The sequence below is a fragment of the Ranitomeya variabilis genome, chromosome 2 (assembly GCF_051348905.1).
Source record: "Ranitomeya variabilis isolate aRanVar5 chromosome 2, aRanVar5.hap1, whole genome shotgun sequence".
Classification (NCBI taxonomy): Eukaryota; Metazoa; Chordata; class Amphibia; order Anura; family Dendrobatidae; genus Ranitomeya; species Ranitomeya variabilis.
Window position 1 is genome coordinate 486580357 of NC_135233.1, and position 20676 is coordinate 486601032.

The following is a 20676-nucleotide window of genomic DNA, read 5'->3' on the forward strand; positions in this document are numbered from 1 at the left end:
AAAAAATTTGGCTCGGTCACTAAGGGGTTAAGGAAATACTGCTAGAGTCCTGCAGAAAATGTATACCCTCTGGTAATAAAATGTCAAGGAAAAAAGAGAAACCATTATGGATAAATAAGACAATACAATTTAATAAGACAAAAACAAAGGGCATTCAAAATGTTGAAAGCCGAGAATACTGAAATAGCATTTCAGGAGTATAAATATCTAAATAAAAAATGTAAAAAAAAAATCAAGCGAGCAAAGTTATTAAAATTAATCTCAAATTTTTTTATAAATACATCAATGCCAAAAAGAAAAAAACAGATGGTATTGGCCCCTTAAAAGATGACAATAACAAGATAATTACAGAGGACAGAGAAAAGGCTGACATATTAAATAGGCACTTTTCATCCGTGTTCACCAATGAACTGTCTGTTACAGGGATCATTTAACAAAGCAAAAATCAAAAGTCACTACCTGATATAATTAGTTTTACACAAAACGAAGTACATCTACATCTGCACAGTTTAAACAGTGACAAATCCCCCAGCCTAGATGGCATTCATCCACAGATACTGAGGGAATTGAGCTCAATAATTGACAGACCACTGTATCTCATATTCTTAGACTGTCTTGTAACAGGGGTGGTGCCACAGGATTGGAGTATGGCTCACGTGGTACCAATATTTAAGAAAGGTAAGAACGGGGATCCAGGCAACTACTGTCTGGTAAGCCTGACATCAGAAGTATGCAAATTTTTTTAGGGCATTATAAGAGATGACCTGCAGAAATATATTGCAGATAATGTAAGTCCATAAGGACAGGGTCCTCTTCCCTCTGTATCAGTCTGTCATTGTTAGTTTGTTTACTGTAAATGATATTCATATTTTGATGTAACCCCTCTTCTCATGTACAGCACCATGATATTAATGGTGCTATATAAATAAATAATAATGATAATAGATAATAATATAATAACTGACAACCACCATGGATTCATAAAGAATAAGTCGTGTCTAACTAACATGTTATGTTTCTATGAGGAGGTAAGTGCAAATCAGGATGTTGGTAATGTTGCTGATGTGATTTATCTGGACTTTGCAAAGGAATTTGATACTGTTTCACATAACATGCTAACTGAAAAAAAAACCTTTTAACCCCTTCACCCCCAAGGGTGGTTTGCACGTTAATGACCGGGCCAATTTTTACAATTCTGACCACTGTCCCTTTATGAGGCTATAACTCTGGAACGCTTTGACGGATCTTGGCGATTCTGACATTGTTTTCTCGTGACATATTGTACTTCATGTTAAAGGTAAAATTTATTCGATATAACTTGCGTTTATTTGTGAAAAAAATGGAAATTTGGCGAAAATTTTGAAAATTTTGCAATTTTCCAACTTTGAATTTTTGTGCCCTTAAATCACAGACATATGTCACGCAAAATACTTAATAAGTAACATTTCCCACATGTCTACTTTACATCAGTACAATTTTGGAACCAAAATTTTTTTTTGTGACGGAGTTATAAGGGTTAAAAGTTGACCAGCAATTTCTCATTTTTACAACACCATTTTTTTTTAGGGACCACATCTCATTTGAAGTCATTTTGAGGGGTCTATATGATAGAAAATACTCAAGTGTGACACCATTCTAAAAACTGCACCCCTCAAGGTGCTCAAAACCACATTCAAGAAGTTTATTAACCCTTCAGGTGTTTCACAGGAATTTTTGGAATGTTTAAATAAAAATGAACATTTAACTTTTTTTCACACAAAATTTATTTCAGCTCCAATTTGTTTTATTTTACCAAGGGTAACAGGAGAAAATGGACCCCCAAAGTTGTTGTACAATTTGTCCTGAGTACGATGATACCCCATATGTGGGTGTAAACCATTGTTTAGGTGCATGGCAGAGCTTGGAAGGGAAGGAGCGCCATTTGACTTTTCAATGCAAAATTGACTGGAATTGAGATGGGACGCCATGTTGCGTTTGGAGAGCCCCTGTAGAGTGCCTAAACATTGAAACTCCCTACAAGTGACACCATTTTGGAAAGTAGACCCCCTAAGGAACTTATCTAGATGTGTGGTGAGCACTTTGACCCACCAAGTGCTTCACAGAAGTTTATAATGCAGAGCCGTAAAAATAAAAAATCATATTTTTTCACAAAAATGATCTTTTCGCCCCCAATTTTTTATTTTCCCAAGGGTAAGAGAAGAAATTGGACCCCAAAAAATGTTGTGCAATTTGTCCTGAGTACGCTGATACCCCATATGTGGGTGTAAACCATTGTTTGGGCGCATGGCAGAGCTTGGAAGGGAAGGAGCGCCATTTGACTTTTCAATGCAAAATTGACTGGAATTGAGATGGGACGCCATGTTACGTTTGGAGAGCCCCTGATGTGCCTAAACATTGAAACTCCCTACAAGTGACACCATTTTGGAAAGTAGACCCCCTAAGGAACTTATCTAGATGTGTGGTGAGCACTTTGACCCACCAAGTGCTTCACAGAAGTTTATAATGCAGAGCCGTAAAAATAAAAAATCATATTTTTTCACAAAAATGATCTTTTCGCCCCCAATTTTTTATTTTCCCAAGGGTAAGAGAAGAAATTGGACCCCAAAAAATGTTGTGCAATTTGTCCTGAGTACGCTGATACCCCATATGTGGGTGTAAACCATTGTTTGGGCGCATGGCAGAGCTTGGAAGGGAAGGAGCGCCATTTGACTTTTCAATGCAAAATTGACTGGAATTGAGATGGGACGCCATGTTGCGTTTGGAGAGCCCCTGATGTGCCTAAACATTGAAACTCCCTACAAGTGACACCATTTTGGAAAGTAGACCCCCTAAGGAACTTATCTAGATGTGTGGTGAGCACTTTGACCCACCAAGTGCTTCACAGAAGTTTATAATGCAGAGCCGTAAAAATAAAAAATCATATTTTTTCACAAAAATGATCTTTTTGCCCCCAATTTTTTATTTTCCCAAGGGTAAGAGAAGAAATTGGACCCCAAAAAATGTTGTGCAATTTGTCCTGAGTACGCTGATACCCCATATGTGGGTGTAAACCATTGTTTGGGCGCATGGCAGAGCTTGGAAGGGAAGGAGCGCCATTTGACTTTTCAATGCAAAATTGACTGGAATTGAGATGGGACGCCATGTTGCGTTTGGAGAGCCCCTGATGTGCCTAAACATTGAAACTCCCTACAAGTGACACCATTTTGGAAAGTAGACCCCCTAAGGAACTTATCTAGATGTGTGGTGAGCACTTTGACCCACCAAGTGCTTCACAGAAGTTTATAATGCAGAGCCGTAAAAATAAAAAATCATATTTTTTCACAAAAATGATCTTTTTGCCCCCAATTTTTTATTTTCCCAAGGGTAAGAGAAGAAATTGGACCCCAAAAAATGTTGTGCAATTTGTCCTGAGTACGCTGATACCCCATATGTGGGTGTAAGCCATTGTTTGGGCGCATGGCAGAGCTTGGAAGGGAAGGAGCGCCATTTGACTTTTCAATGCAAAATTGACTGGAATTGAGATGGGACGCCATGTTGCGTTTGGAGAGCCCCTGATGTGCCTAAACATTGAAACTCCCTACAAGTGACACCATTTTGGAAAGTAGACCCCCTAAGGAACTTATCTAGATGTGTTTTGAGAGCTTTGAACCCCCAAGTGTTTCACTACAGATTATAACGCAGAGCCGTGAAAATAATTTTTTTTTTTTTTCAAAAATGATTTTTTAGCCCCCAGCTTTGTATTTTTACAAGGGTAACAGAATAAATTGGACCCCAAAATTTGTTTTCCAATTTGTCCTGAGTACGCTGATACCCCACATGTGGGGGGGAACCACTGTTTGGGCGCATGACAGAGCTCGGAAGGGAAGGAGCGCCATTTGGAATGCAGACTTAAATGGATTGGTCAGCAGCCGTCACGTTGCATTTGCAGAGCCCCTGATGTACCCAAACAGTACAAACCCCCCACAAGTGACCCCATATTGGAAACTAGACCTCCCAAGGAACTTATCTAGATGTGTTTTGAGAACTTTGAACCCCCAAGTGTTTCACTAAAGTTTATAGCGCAAAGCCGTGAAAATAAAAATTCTTTTTTTTTTTTCACAAAAATGATTTTTTAGCCCCCAGTTTTGTATTTTCACAAGGGTAACAGGATAAATTAGACCCCAAAAGTTGTTGTCCAATTTGTCCTGAGTACGCTGATACCCCAAATGTCGGGGGGAACCACTGTTTGGGCGCATGACAGAGCTCGGAAGGGAAGGAGCGCCATTTGGAATGCAGCCTTAAATGGATTGGTCTGCAGGCGTCACGTTGTATTTGCAGAGCCCCTGATGTACCCACAAGTGACCCCATATTGGAAACTAGACCTCCCAAGGAACTTATCTAGATGTGTTGTGAGAACTTTGAACCCCCAAGTGTTTCACTACAGTTTATAATGCAGAGCCGTGAAAATAAAACATCTTTTTTTTCCCACAAAAATGATTTTTAGCCCCCCAAATTTTTATTTTCCTAAGGATAACAAGAGAACTTGGACCCCAGAAGTTGTTGTTCAATTTGTCCCGAGTACGCTGATAACACATATGTTGGGGTAAACCCCTTTTTGGGCGCACGGGAGAGCTCGGAAGGGAAGGAGCACTGTTTTACTTTTTCAACGCAGAATTGGCTGGAATTGAGATTGGACGCCATGTCGCGCTTGGAGAGCCCCTGATGTGCCTGGACAGTGGAAACCCCCCAATTCTACCTGAAACCCTAACCCAAACACACCCCTAACCCTAATCCCAACGGTAACCCTAACCACACCCCTAGCCCTGACACACCCATAATTCTAATCCCAACCCTAATCCAAACGTAAATGTAATCCAAACCCTAACCCTAACTTTAGCCCCAACCCTAACTTTAGCCCCAACCCTAACTTTACCTCCAACCCTAGCCCTAACCCTAACCCTACCCCTAACCCTAACCCTAAACGTGACTGAAATACGTGGCACTGAAATACGTGGCACTGAAATACGTGGCACTGAAATACGTGGCACTGAAATACGTGATACGTGGCACTTAAATACGTGGCACTGAAACACGTGGCACTGAAATACGTGGCACTGAAATACGTGGCACTGAAATACGTGGCACTGAAATACGTGATACGTGGCACTGAAATACGTGGCACTGAAACACGTGGCACTGAAATACGTGGCACTGAAATACGTGGCACTGAAATACGTGGCACTGAAATAAGTGGCACTGAAATATGTGATATGTGGCACTTAAATACGTGGCACTGAAATACGTGGCACTGAAATACGTGGCACTGAAATACGTGGCACTGAAATACGTGGCACTGAAATACGTGATACGTGGCACTTAAATACGTGGCACTGAAACACGTGGCACTGAAATACGTGGCACTGAAATACGTGGCACTGACATACGTGGCACTGAAATACGTGCAACTGAAATACGTGGTACTAAAATATGTGGCACTGAAATACGTGATACGTGGCACTGAAATACGTGGCACTGAAACACGTGGCACTGAAATACGTGATACGTGGCACTGAAATACATGGCACTGAAATACGTGGCACTGAAATACGTGGCACTATGACTGTCAGAAAATGTTCATTAAACGGTTAGGGGTGAGGTTAGGGGTAGAGTTAGGGTTAGGGTTTGGATCTCTATCACCTTGATGGTGGTGGGTGGCTTTTCAGTGTGTTTTCTGTTTTATTCGATAAAAATGCATGCGTTTTTAACGCAAACAAACGCATGTGCTTAAAAACGCAAGAAAATACTGCAGGTTGTATTTCTGAAAATGAACGCATGCAGAAAAAAACCGCATGCGTTTGAAAACGCGACCAAACGCGTACAAAAAAACCGCATGCGTTTTCAATGTTAAATATAGGGAAAAAACGCATGCATTTTTTTGTGCAAAAAACGCTGCAGACAAAAACGCAAGTGTGAAACCAGCGACGCTTTTTATAGCAAAAAAGTTTTTGCGTCTCCACATTTTGAGACCTATAATTTTTCCACATTTGCTCCACAGAGTCATGTGAGGTCTTGTTTTTTGCGGGACGAGTTGACGTTTTTATTGGTAAAATTTTCGGACACGTGACCGTTTTTGATCGCTTTTTATTCCGATTTTTGTGAGGCAGAATGACCAAAAACCAGCTATTCATGAATTTCTTTTGGGAGAGGCGTTTATACCGTTCCGGGTTTGGTAAAATTGATAAAGCAGTTTTATTCGTCGGGTCAGTATGATTACAGCGATATCTCATTTATATCATTTTTTTTATGTTTTGGCGCTTTTATACGATAAAAACTATTTTATAGAAAAAATAATTATTTTGGTATCGCTTTATTCTCAGGACTATAACTTTTTTATTTTTTTGCTGATGATGCTGTATGGCGGCTTGTTTTTTGCGGGACAAGATGACGTTTTCAGCGGTACCATGGATATTTATATCAGTCTTTTTGATCGCGTGTTATTCCACTTTTTGTTCGGCGGTATGGTAATAAAGCGTTGTTTTTTGCCTCGTTTTTTTTTTTTTTTCTTACGGTGTTTACTGAAGGGGTTAACTAGTGTGGCAGTTTTATAGGTTGGGTCGTTACGGACGTGGCAATACTAAATATGTGTACTTTTATTGTTTTTTTTTTTAATTTAGATAAAGAAATGTATTTATGGGAATAATATTTTTTTTTTTTTTCATTATTTTGGAATATTTTTTTTTATTTTTTTTTACACATTTGGAATTTTTTTTTTATACTTTTTTACTTTGCCCCAGGGGGGGACAATACAGATCGGTGATCTGCCAGTTTGCATAGCACTCTGACAGATCACCGATCTGCGAGAAGTGCAGGCTGCTTCACAGTGCCTGCTCTGAGCAGGCTTCTGTGAAGCCACCTCCCTCCCTGCAGGACCCGGATCCGCGGCCATCTTGGATCCGGGTCTGGAGCAAGCAGGGAGGGAGGTAAGACCCTCGCAGCAACGCGATCACATCGCGTTGCTGCGGGGGGCTCAGGGAAGCCCGCAGGGAGCCCTCTCCCTGCGCGATGCTTCCCTGCATCGCCGGCACATCGCGATCATGTTTGATCGCGGTGTGCCGGGGGTTAATGTGCCGGGGGCGGTCCGTGACCGCTCCTGGCACATAGTGCCGGATGTCAGCTGCGATATGCAGCCGACACCCGGCCGCGATCGGCCGCGCTCCCCCCGTGAGCGCGGCCGATCGGCTATGACGTACTATCCCGTCGGCGGTCATACGGGCCCACCCCACCTCGACGGGATAGTACGTCAAATGTCGGGAAGGGGTTAAAATATAACTTTTAGTAAGTTCAATATAAAAAACTAATTTTATATACTCACCACAAAGGTGAAAAGTGCAACATGAAAAGGAGATATGTGAAGGTAGTTACAAAGGGCTAGAGAAGACATCGGAATATAGGTTGGTATAACATATAAAGACCTAGTTCAATTTGCTTCTGTCAAAAAATGCAGTGGCGTAATGTAGGGTTGAGCGACTTTGTCTTTTTTAGGATCGAGGCGGGTTTCGCGAAACCCGACTTTGTCAAAAGTCGAGTCGAGTGAAATCAGCCGATTATCGAGCAAAGTCGGGGATCGACCGAAACACGAAACCGAATGTAAGTCAATGGGGAGCAAAGTCGGCAGTGAGTGGAGGACAGGAAAACACCTACAGTGCCCATTTTAATGTCAAAAATATCAATTCGTGTCACTTAAGCTTGTGAATCTTAATTCACCTTATAATAATAGTAAGGCATTGAAAATTGGGGGTCATTTGGCTAAAGTTGAGGGGGGGTAGGGCTGGCTCAAGTTATCCATGGGTCCAGGAAACGCGGACTACGTCACGGCGGTGGAGCAGGGAGAGGTCAGTATTTCAACTTTGCAAGTGCTGTGATCCTGAGCAAGCAGGGGGGGCCCACTTGTTCGCATTGGCACTGGCACAGGGCCCCTCAAAGTACGGCGTAGTGTTTGACAGCGGGGACGCCTCCCACCGGCAGAGACACTTTTGCGTACTATGAGGGGCCCTGTGACAGTGATGTCGCCAACGATTATGCCCTCCCCACCTGATGAAGGAACCTGCACTTTCATCTGCGCCTTCCTCTTTGTCCCTGTGTAAGGTGGTACAGTATGCGGGAAGGGGAACCTGAATTTCAGCAGGGTCAGATTCTGGCTGTGTAGAGTGCAAGGGGAATGTAGCGGTCTGGGTCAATGTACCAGCAGACTCAAGTAGCACTGGCTGGGCAATGGGCAGGATGAGGAGGAAACACAGATATAGGCCCAAATAATAAAGTGGGCAAAATGCAGTTCAAAATTGGTAACCGGACTAACCAGGCGGCATTGCTTTGTTCAGTGGAGGACAACTTGGTAAGAGGCAGACACAGTTAGTAGGCCCAAATAATAAAGTGGGCCAAATAAAGTTCAAAATTGTTAACAGGAGTAAACAGGCGGCACTGCTTTGTTCAGTGGAGGAGAACACCAAGGAGCGTCAGACACCATTAGTAGGCCCAACCAAACTAGTATCCCAAATGTAGTTTCATCTTAAAAATATAGGCCGAAAGCCTGAAGATTGAAGCTCAGGAAAAAAAACCCAGGAGAACACCAAGGAGCGGCAGACACCGTTAGTAGGCCCCAACCAAACTAGTATCCCAAATGCAGTTTCATATTAAAAATATAGGCCGAAAGCCTGAAGATTGAAGCTTAGCTCTGTTCAGTGGAGAACACCAAGGAGAGGCAGACACCCTTAATAGGGCCCAACCAATCTAGGAGGCCAAAAGCAGTTTAAAATTTTTAAATATAGGCCGAAAGCCTGAAGATTGAAGCTCAGCTCTGTTCAGTGGAGGAGAACACCAAGGAGAGGCAGACACCATCAGTAGGGCCCAACCAAACTAGGAGGCCAAATGCAGTTTAAAATCTGATATCGGCCGAAAGCCTGAAGATTGAAGCTCAGCTCTGTTCAGTGGAGAGGACAAGCAAGGAGCGGCAGACACCGTTAGTAGGGCCCAACCAAACTAGTAGGCCAAATGCATTTTAAAATCTGATATAGGCCGAAAGCCGGAAGATTAAAGCTCAGGAAAAAAAAACAGGAAAACACCACGGAGCGACAGACACCGTTAGCAGGCCCCAACCAAACTAGTAGGCCAAATGCATTTTAAAATCTGATATAGGCCGAAAGCCGGAAGATTGAAGCTCAGGAAAAAAAAACAGGAAAACACCACGGAGCGGCAGACACCGTTGGTAGGCCCCAACCAAACTAGTAGGCCAAATGCAGTTTAAAATCTGATATAGGCCGAAAGCCTGAAGATTGAAGCTCAGCTTTGTTCAGTGGAGGACAACACCAAGGAGCGGCAGACACCGTTAGTAGGCTCAACCCAACTAGTAGCCCCAATGCAGTTTTCAAATTCCTATAGGTTGAAAACCTAACAATTGAAGCTCAGCTTTTTTCAGAGGAGGACAGCTGTATTGAGTGGCGCAGACAGACACAGGTAGTAGGCCTTAAACAAAAAAGTTGGCTCAATGCAGTTTAAAAAAGGTTACAGGGGTACACAGAGAGCATTGGTGTGGTCAGCAGAGGACGATTGGAAGGAGTGGGGCAGACTTACTAGGCCTAAAATAAAAAAGTAGGCTCTATGCAGGTTTAAATAGGTTACAGGGGTACACAGGCAGCATTGGTGTGGTCAGCGGAGGACGATTGCAAGGAGGGACCGCAGACAGACTTACTAGGCCTAAAATAAAAAAGTAGGCTCTATGCAGGTTTAAATAGGTTACAGGGGTACACAGACAGCATTGGTGTGGTCAGCGGAGGACGATTGCAAGGAGGGACCGCAGACAGACTTACTAGGCTTAAAATAAAAAAGTAGGCTCTATGCAGGTTTAAATAGGTTACAGGGGTACACAGGCAGCATTGGTTTGGTCAGCGGAGGACGATTGCAAGGAGGGACCGCAGACAGACTTACTAGGCCTAAAATAAAAAAGTAGGCTCTATGCAGGTTTAAATAGGTTACAGGGGTACACAGGCAGCATTGGTGTGGTCAGCGGAGGACGATTGCAAGGGGGGACCGCAGACAGACTTACTGGGCCTAAAATAAAAAAGTAGGCTCTATGCAGGTTTAAATAGGTTAAAGGGGTACACAGGCAGCATTGGTGTGGTCAGCGGAGGACGATTGGAAGGAGTGGCGCAGACTTACTAGGCCTAAAATAAAAAAAGTAGGCTTTATGCAGGTTTAAATAGGTTACAGGGGTTCACAGGCAGCATTGGTGTGGTCAGCGGAGGATGATTGCAAGGGGGACCGCAGACAGACTTACTAGGCCTAAAATAAAAGAGTAGGCTCTATGCAGGTTTAAATAGGTTACAGGGGTACACAGGCAGCATTGGTGTGGTCAGCGGAGGACGATTGCAAGGGGGGACCGCAGATAGACTTACTAGGCCTAAAATAAAAAAGTAGGCTCTATGCAGGTTTAAATAGGTTACAGGGGTACACAGGCAGCATTGGTGTGGTCAGCGGAGGATGATTGGAAGGAGTGGCGCAGACTTACTAGGCCTAAAATAAAAAAGTAGGCTCTATGCAGGTTTAAATAGGTTACAGGGGTACACAGGCAGCATTGGTGTGGTCAGCGGAGGACGATTGCAAGGAGGGACTGCAGGCAGACTTACTAGGCCTAAAATAAAAAAGTAGGCTCTATGCAGGTTTAAATAGGTTACAGGGGTACACAGGCAGCATTGGTGTGGTCAGCGGAGGACAATTGCAAGGAAGGACCGCAGACAGACTTACTAGGCCTAAAATAAAAAAGTAGGCTCTATGCAGGTTTAAATCGGTTACAGGGGTACACAGGCAGCATTGGTGTGGTCAGCGTAGGATGATTGCACAGAGCGGCAGACACAGTTAGTAGGGCCAAAAAAGAAATAGGCAAAATGCAGTTAAAAATAGGTTAAAGGAGTACGCAGGCAGCCTAGCTTTGTTCAGTGGAGGACAACTGTAAGGAGTGTCTGACACAGTTAGTAGGCCAACATAATAAAGTGAGGTTAATGTCTGGCAAAAAAAATTCACAAATAAACAGGTGGCATACCTATGTACAGGGGTGTGTCATGGATCCCAATGGCTGGGGATCGCACTGGACAAGCAAAATAACATAAATAACAGACGAGCTCTAGGGTGATGGAACCTGGGCTGACCGCTGCCCTACTCCTGACAAACACAACTAGAAATAGCCAGGGAGCGTGCCTACGTTGATTCTAGACGCCACGCGCCAGCCTAAGAGCTAACTAGCACTGCAGAGGAAATAAAGACCTAGCTTGCCTCCAGAGGAATGAACCCCAAAAGGTATAGTTGCCCCCCACATGTATTGACGGTGAAATGAGAGGAAGGCACGCACATAGAGATGAAAATAGATTTAGCAAAATGAGGCCCGCTATAACTAGAAAGCAGAATGATACAAAAGGGGTCTGAGCGGTCAGCAAAAAACCCTAATCAAAAACCATCCTGAGATTACAAGAACCCATGTGCCAACTCATGGCACATGGGGAGAACCTCAGCCCACTAGAGCTACCAGCTAGCATAGAGTCATAATTAGCAAGCTGGACAAAAAACCAAACAACTGAAAAACAGAACTTAGCTTATCCTGAGAGATCTGGGAGCAGGTAGTCAGGAACCAAACTGAGCACATCTGAGTACATTGATAGCCGGCAAGGGAATGACAGGAAAGCCAGGTTAAATAGGAAACACCCAGCCTCTGATGGACAGGTGGAAACCAGAGACCGCAACCCACCAAAGTCACCCAGTACCAGCCGTAACCACCAGAGGGAGCCCAAAAACAGAATCCACAACAGGGGTGGGCTCCTCTGCTGACTTGCAGACAGTGGTAGTTGGCGCAAAGTATTAACTGGTGTAAATGTATGACAGGGCCCCTGAATATTTTTACTAGCATCAATCATGTCAACAAATTGGTATTGGCAGTACCATTGAAGGATTTAACAGCACAGACTAAACAGTGGTGGAGCAGTGAGAGGTAATTTTGCAAGTGATAGAGCACTGTTTGAGCTGGGGGGGAACACCCTCTCGTGGGCGGCGGTACTGGCCCAGGGCCCCTCATGTTACGACGGTGTGTCTGACATTGACCACCACCAGAGACACTTCATTGTACTATGAGGGACCCTGTGCCAGTGCCGTCGCCCAAAAGTGGGCACACCCACCTGTTCAGCCAAACGGTACTCGCACGGGTGCTTGCGCCAAGTGGTGACCAAGGCCCCATGGGGGGAGTCAGCCCATTTAGGGAGGTGTAAAAATGGCCTATGGTGGACATACAGCAGCTGCAAATGGAGAAATTGGAGCAGTCAGTAAGACGAGTCCAAAAGCAAGACCTTTTTACAGGAAAGCTAGGTGTCAGCAGGGAAAGGTGGGGCAAAATAATTAGAAATCCATGATTGGTTCATTTTAACCCCTTCACCCTCAAGGGTGGTTTGCACGTTAATGACCAGGCCAATTTTTACAATTCTGACCACTGTCCCTTTATGAAGTTATAACTCTGGAACTCTTCAACGGATCTTGGCGATTCTGACATTGTTTTCTCGTGACATATTGTACTTCATGTTAGTGGTAAAATTTATTCGATATAACTTGCGTTTATTTGTGAAAAAAACGGAAATTTGGCGAAAATTTAGAAAATTTCGCAATTTTCCAACTTTGAATTTTTATGCCCTTAAATCAGAGATATGTCATGCAAAATACTTAATAAGTAACATTCCCCACATGTCTATTTACATCAGGACAATTTTAGAAACAAAATTGTTTTTTGTTAGGGAGTTATAAGGGTTAAAAGTTGACCTGAAATTTCTCATTTTTACAACTCCATTTTTTTTTAGGGACCACATCTCAATTGAAGTCATTTTGAGAGGTCAATATGATAGAAAATAACCAAGTGTGACACCATTCTAAAAACTGCACCCCTCAAGGTGCTCAAAACCACATTCAAGAAGTTTATTAACCCTTCAGGTGTTTCACAGGAATTTTTGGAATGTTTAAATAAAAATGAACATTTAACTTTTTTTCACACAAAATTTATTTCAGCTCCAATTTGTTTTATTTTGCCCAGGGTAACAGGAGAAAATGAACCCCAACAGTTGTTGGACAATTTGTCCTGAGTACGCTGATACCCAATATGTGGGGGTAAACCACTGTTTGGGCGCATGACAGAGCTCGGAAGCAAAGGAGCGCCATTTTACTTTTCAATGCAAAATTGACTGGAATTGAGATGGGACGCCATGTTGCGTTTGGAGAGCCCCTGATGTGCCTAAACATTGAAACCCCCCACAAGTGACACCATTTTGGAAAGTAGACCCCCTAAGGAACTTATCTAGATGTGTGGTGAGCACTTTGACCCACCAAGTGCTTCACAGAAGTTTATAATGCAGAGCCGTAAAAATAAAAAATCATATTTTTTCACAAAAATGATCTTTTCGCCCCCCTTTTTATTATTTTCACAAGGGTAACAGGATAAATTGGACCCTAAAAGTTATTGTCCAATTTGTCCTGAGTACGACAATACCCCATATGTGGGGGTAAACCACTGTTTGGGCGCATAGCAGAGCTCGGAAGGGAAGGAGCCCCATTTTACTTTTCAATGCAAAATTGACTGGAATTGAGATGGGACGCCATGTCGGGTTGGAGAGCCCCTCATGTGCCTAAACATTGAAACCCCCCACAAGTGACACCATTTTGGAAAGTAGACCCCTTAAGGAACTTATCTAGATGTGTGGTGAGCACTTTGACCCAACAAGTGCTTCACAGAAGTTTATAATGCAGAGCCGTAAAAATAAAAAATCATATTTTTTCACAAAAGTGATCTTTTTGCCCCCAATATTTTATTTTCCCAAGGGTAAGAGAAGAAATTAGACCACAAAAGTTGTTGTGAAATTTGTCCTGAGTACGACGATACCCCATATGTGGGGGTAAACCACTGTTTGGGCGCATAGCAGAGCTCGGAAGGGAAGGAGCGCCATTTTACTTTTCAATGCAAAATTGACTGGAATTAAGATGGGATGCCATGTTGCGTTTGGAGAGCCCCTGATGTGCCTATACATTGAAACCCCCACAAGTGACACCATTTTGGAAAGTAGACCCCCTAAGGAACTTATCTAGATGTGTTTTGAGAGCTTTGAACCACCAAGTGTTTCACTACAGTTTATAACGCAGAACCGTGAAAATAAAAATTCTTTTTTTTTTCACACAAATTATTTTTTAGTCCCCAGTTTTGTATTTTCACAAGGGTAACAGGATAAATTGGACCCTAAAAGTTGTTGTCCAATTTGTTCTGAGTACGCTGATACCCCATATGTGGGGGGGAACCACTGTTTGGGCACCTGGCAGAGCTCGGAAGGGAAGAAGCGCCAATGCAGACTTAGATGGATTGGTCTGCAGGCGTCACGTTGCATTTGCAGAGCCTCTGATGTACCCAAACAGTAGAAACCCCCCACAAGTGACCCCATATTGGAAACTAGACCTCCTAAGGAACTTATCTAGATGTGTTGTGAGAACTTTGAACCCCCAAGTGTTTCACTACAGTTTACAACGCAGAGCCGTGAAAATAAAAAATCCTTTTTTTTTTCCCACAAAAATGATTTTTAGCCCCCCAAATTTTTATTTTCCCAAGGATAACAAGAGAACTTCGACCCCAAAAGTTGTTGTCCAATTTGTCCCGAGTACTCTGATACCCCATATGTTGGGGTAAACCCCTGTTTGGGCGCAAGGGAGAGCTCGGAAGGGAAGGAGCACTGTTTTAGTTTTTCAACGCAGAATTGGCTGGAATTGAGATCGGACGCCATGTCGCGTTTGGAGAGCCCCTGATGTGCCTAAACAGTGGAAACCCCCCAATTCTACCTGAAACCCTAATCCAAACACACCCCTAACCCTAATCCCAACGGTAACTCTAACCACACCCCTAACCCTGACACACCCCTAACTCTAATCCCAACCCTAATCCCAACCGTAAATGTAATCCTAACCCTAACTTTAGCCCCAACCCTAACTTTAGCCCCAACCCTAACCCTAACTTTAGCCCCAACCCTAGCCCCAACCCTAGCCCTAACCCTAGCCCTAACCCTAGCTCTAACCCTGACCCTAGCCCTAACCCTAGCTCTAACCCTAGCCCTAACCCTAGCCCTAAACCTAGCCCTAACCCTAACCCTAGCTCTAACCCTAACCCTAACCCTAGCCCTAACCCTAACCCTAACCCTAGCCCTAACCCTAGCCCTAACCCTAACCCTAGCCCTAATGGGAAAATGGAAATAAATACATTTTTTTAATTTTTTTATTTTTCGCTAACTAAGGGGGTGATGAAGGGGGGTTTGATTTACTTTTATAGCGGGTTTTTTAGTGGATTTTTATGATTGGCAGCCGTCACACACTGAAAGACGCTTTTTATTGCAAAAAATATTTTTTGCGTTACCACATTTTGAGACCTATAATTTTTCCATATTTTGGTCCACAGACTCATGTGAGGTCTTGTTTTTGCGGGACGAGTTAACGTTTTTATTGGTAACATTTTCGGACACGTGTCAGTTTTTGATCACTTTTTATTTCGATTTTTGTGAGGCAGAATGACCAAAAACCAACTATTCATGAATTTCTTTTGGGGGAGGCGTTTATACCGTTCCACGTTTGGTAAAATTGATAAAGCAGTTTTATTCTTCGGGTCAGTACGATTACAGCGATATCTCATTTATATAATTTTTTTATGTTTTTGCGCTTTTATACGATAAAAGCTATTTTATAGAAAAAATAATTATTTTGGCATCGCTTTATTCTGAGGACTATAACTTTTTTATTTTTTTGCTTATGATGCTGTATGGCGGCTCGTTTTTTGCAGGACTAGATGTCGTTTTCAGTGGTACCATGGTTATTTATATCCGTCTTTTTGATTATTCTACTTTTTGTTTGGCGGTATGATAATAAAGCGTTGTTTTTTTGTTTGTTTTTTTTTCTTACGGTGTTCACTGAAGGGGTTAACTAGTGGGACAGTTTTATAGGCTGGGTCATTACGGACGCGGCGATACTAAATATGTGTACTTTTATTGTTTTTTTTTTGTTTTTTTTAGATAAAGAAATGTATTTATGGGAATAATATATATTTTTTTTCTTTATTTAGGAATTTTTTTTTTTTTTTTTACACTTGTGGAAATTTTTTTTTAAACTTTTTTACTTTGTCCCAGGGGGGGACATCACAGATCGTCCATCTGACAGTTTGCACAGCACTCTGTCACATGGACGATCTTACTTTCATCGGAGCAGGCTGCTCTGCAGCCGGCTCCGGACCCTGACCCGGAAGTACTCCCTGCAGGACCCGGATGCAGCCCCGCGGCCATTTTGGATCCGGGGCCAGCAGGGAGAAGACGCTCGGTACAAGGTGAGTACATTCCCTTGTACCGATCATCTCAGGGAAGCCCGCAGGGAGCCCCCTCCCTGCGCGATGCTTCCCTGTACCGCCGGTACACCGCGATCATGTTTGATCGCGGTGTGCCGGGGGTTAATGTGCCGGGGGCGGTCCGTGACCGCTCCTGGCACATAGTGCCGGATGTCAGCTGCGATAGGCCGATCGCATATGACGTACTATCCCGTCGGTGGTCATACGGGCCCACCCCACCTCGAAGGGATAGTACGTCAGATGTCAGAAAGGGGTTAATGAAGGTTAGATCATCAACATTTTGGGTAGCCAGACGAGTCCTTTTTTCAGTCAGTATTGAACCAGCAGCACTGAATACTCTTTCTGATAGCACACTAGCAGCGGGGCAAGCAAGATCCTGTAAAGCATATTCTGCCAATTCAGGCCAGGTGTCTATTTTGGATGCCCAGTATTCAAATGGGAATGTCGTGTGAGGGAGAACATCGATAAGGGAGGAAAAATAGTTAGTAACCATACTGGACAAATGTTGTCTCCTGTCACTTTGAATTGATGCTGCAGTACCTGTCGTGTCTGCGGTCATTGCGAAATCACTCCACAACCTGGTCATAAAACCCCTCTGTCCAACGCCACTTCTGATTTGTGCACCTCTAACACCTCTGCCATGTGGCCCCCTGCAGCTAGTATGAGAACCATCACCGCCGCTGTGTGCTGGGAATTCCTGAACCAAGCGGTCTACAAGAGTTGCTTGTTTGGTAGCCAATATTTGCTCAAGGTTCTCATGTGACATGATATTTTGCAATTTCCCTTTATAGCGTGGATCCAGGAGGCAGGCCAACCAGTAATCGTCATCGGTCATCATTTTGATAATGCGGGGGTCCCTTTTTAGGATACGCAAGGCATAATTCGCCATGTGGGCCAATGTTCCAGGTGTCAATTCACTGCTTGTGCTGGGTTGAGGAGCACTTTCTGGCAAATCAACATCACTTGTCTCCCTCAAAAACCCTGTACCTGACCTTGCAACGCCACCAGTTTCTATTGCCCCCTGAGAAGCTTCCTCCTTCCATAAATATTCATCCCCATCATCCTCCTCGTCCTCCTCCTCTTCGTCCGCCACCTCGTCCAGGAGACTTCCCTGAGCAGACAATGGCTGACTGTCATCAAGGCTTCCCTCGTCCTCGGCTTCAGACGCCTGCTCCTTTATGTTTGTCAAACTTTGCATCAGCAGACGCATTAGGGGGATGCTCATGCTTATGATGGCGTCGTCTGCACTAACCAGGCGTGTGCATTCCTCAAAACACTGAAGTACTTGACACAGGTCTTGTAGCTTCGACCACTGCACACCTGACAACTCCATGTCTGCCATCCAACTGCCTGCCCGTGTATGTGTATCCTCCCACAAATACATAACAGCACGCCTCTGTTCGCACAGCCTCTGAAGCATGTGCAGTTTGGAGTTCCACCTTGTTGCAACGTCGATTATTAGGCGGTGCTGTGGAAGCTTCAAAGATCGCTGATGGTTCTGTGTCAGGGTTCCCAATGGCAGGGGAACGTCAGGACACATAAATAACGGACGAGCTCTTGGGTGATGGAATCTCGAGCTGACCGTGAACTAAACCTACCACATAACTAATAGTGGCCGGGGGGCGTGCCTAAGTTTTATCCCTAGACGTCTCTCGCCAGCCGGAGGACTAACTAACCCTAGTAGAGGAAAAAACAGACCTGGCTTACCTCTAGGGAAATTCCCCCGAAAAGGAGACAGAAGCCCCCCACATATATTGACGGTGAGTTCAGAGGAAAAGACATACGCAGTATGAAGGTAGGTTCAGCAAAGCGAGGTCCGCTTACTAGATAGTAGAAAGATACAAAAAGGAACTGCACGGTCAGCTGAAAACCCTTTTAAAATACCATCCTGAAATTACTTTAAGACTCATGTGTCAACTCATGACACCGGAGTGGTAATTTCAGCCCACAAGAGCTTCCAGCTACAGAGAATGATATAACTGTAAACTGGAACAAAAGATGCAAACAAACTTAGGACTAAGAGTCCAACTTAGCTGATAAGTAGTCTAGGAGCAGGAACATGCAACAGAAAGGCTCTGGTTACATTGATGGCCGGCAAGGCAATGACTGAAGAGCAGGAATAAATAGGAACTCCCCACTACTGATGAAAACAGGTGAACTGAGAAAGAAAACACACCCGAGTCACCAGTACCACTAGCCACCACCAGAAGGAGCCCAAAAGCAGATTCACAACAGTTCTGCATACGGCTGGAGTGTACGGGCGAACGGCGGATGTGCGAGCAAAGTCTTCGCACCTTCAGGAGAAGGGCGGGTAACCCCGGATAACTTTTCAGGAAGCACTGCACCACCAGGTTCAAGGTGTGAGCCAGGCAAGGAATGTGTTTCAGTTGTGAAAGGGCTATGGTGGCCATAAAATTCCTTCCGTTATCACTGACTACCTTGCCTGCCTCAAGATGTACACTGCCCAGCCATGACTGAGTTTCTTGCTGCAAGAACTCGGCCAGAACTTCCGCGGTGTGTCTGTTGTCGCCCAAACACTTCATTTCCAACACAGCCTGCTGACGCTTACCACTAGCTGTTCCATAATGGGACACCTCGTGTGCAACACTGGCAGCTGCGGATGGAGTGGTCGTGTGACTGCGATCTGTGGACGAGCTCTCGCTTCTGCTGGAGGTGGAGGAGGAGGAAGGGTGGCGAACGCCTACAGCCAACTGTTTCCTAGACCGTGGGCTAGGCAGAACTGTCCCAATATGGCTGTCCCCTGTGGACCCTGCATCCAGCACATTAACCCAGTGTGCCGTGATGGACACGTAACGTCCCTGACCATGCCTACTGGTCCATGCATCTGTTGTGAGGTGCACCTTTCTACTGACAGATTGCCTGAGTGCATGGACAATGCGGTCTTTGACATGCTGGTGGAGGGCTGGGATGGCTTTTCTCGCAAAGAAGTGGCGACTGGGTAGGTCATAGCGTGGCACTGCGTAGGCCATCAGGGCTTTGAAAGCTTCGCTTTCAACCAACCGGTAGGGCATCATCTCTAACGAGATTAGTCTAGCAATGTGGGCGTTCAAACCCTGTGTACGCGGATGAGAGGATGAGTACTTCCTTTTCCTAACGAGAGTCTCTTGTAGGGTGAGCTGGACTGGAGAGCTGCATATGGTGGAACTAGCGGGGGTGGTGGTGGACATGGCAGACTGAGAGAGGGTTGGTGATGTTATTCTTGTTGTGGGCCTACATACAGTGTTTCCTACCAAGAACCTGTTGATTCCCTGACTGCTTTGGCCTTGCGACGATACCTCCACATTTGCTGCTGGTGGTGTCCTAACCGGTGGGCTTACAGTGAGGGAAGGAATGTAGCGTTGCTGACTAGCTTCATTGTGAGCGGGTGCGACAACATTACGGGACGTTTGGTAGCTAGTCCAGGCTTGCAAGTGCATGGTGGTTAAATGTCAACGCATGCAAGTTGTATTTAAACTTTTGACATTCTGACCTCTGCTAAAGGTCCTTGAGCATTTCTTACAGATCACTTTGCACTGATCATTCGGATCTTGGTTAAAAAATTGCCAGACTGCACTCTTCCTACTATTGAATACCTTTTCAGGCATTGCACACTGTGCTACTTTAACCGGATGGCCACGCTGTCCTACAACTGTTTTTGGTTTTGACACACGTTTTTGGCCAGATACGGGCCTGCCAGATGAAAGCTGTTGCGATGTTGATGCCTGCTGCGGCTCCTCCTCCTCCGCTTCAGAGCTACTGCCAGCGGCACCCTGTTCCCCCAATGGCTGCCAATCGGGGTCAACAACTGGGTCATCTATCACCTCCTCTTCTATGTCCTGTGCACCTTCCTCTGTGTCACCGTGTAAGCCGGTGCTATAGCATTCGGGACGGGGCTTAATAGTCTCATCAGGGTCAGATTCTGGATCAGTACACTGCGAGAGCAATGTTCTGATCTGAGTCAATGGAACAGCATAATGATCTAGCTGTGGCTGTGCATCTGTGCACTCCATGTCCGATTCATCTTGTAATGGGCATGGCCTGTTAACAATTTCCCTTTCTAACCCAGGCACGGTATGTGTAAAGAGCTCCATGGAGTAACCTCTTGTGTCGCCTGACGCATCCTTCACTGTTGTTCTGGGTGAAGGACACAAGGAAGCGACTTGTTCCTGACCGGGAGCATCCACTGACGACGCGCTGCTTTTAAATTTTGCACTTTCCGAAGAGGAGGCGAAAGAACTAGAGGCAGAGTCAGCAAG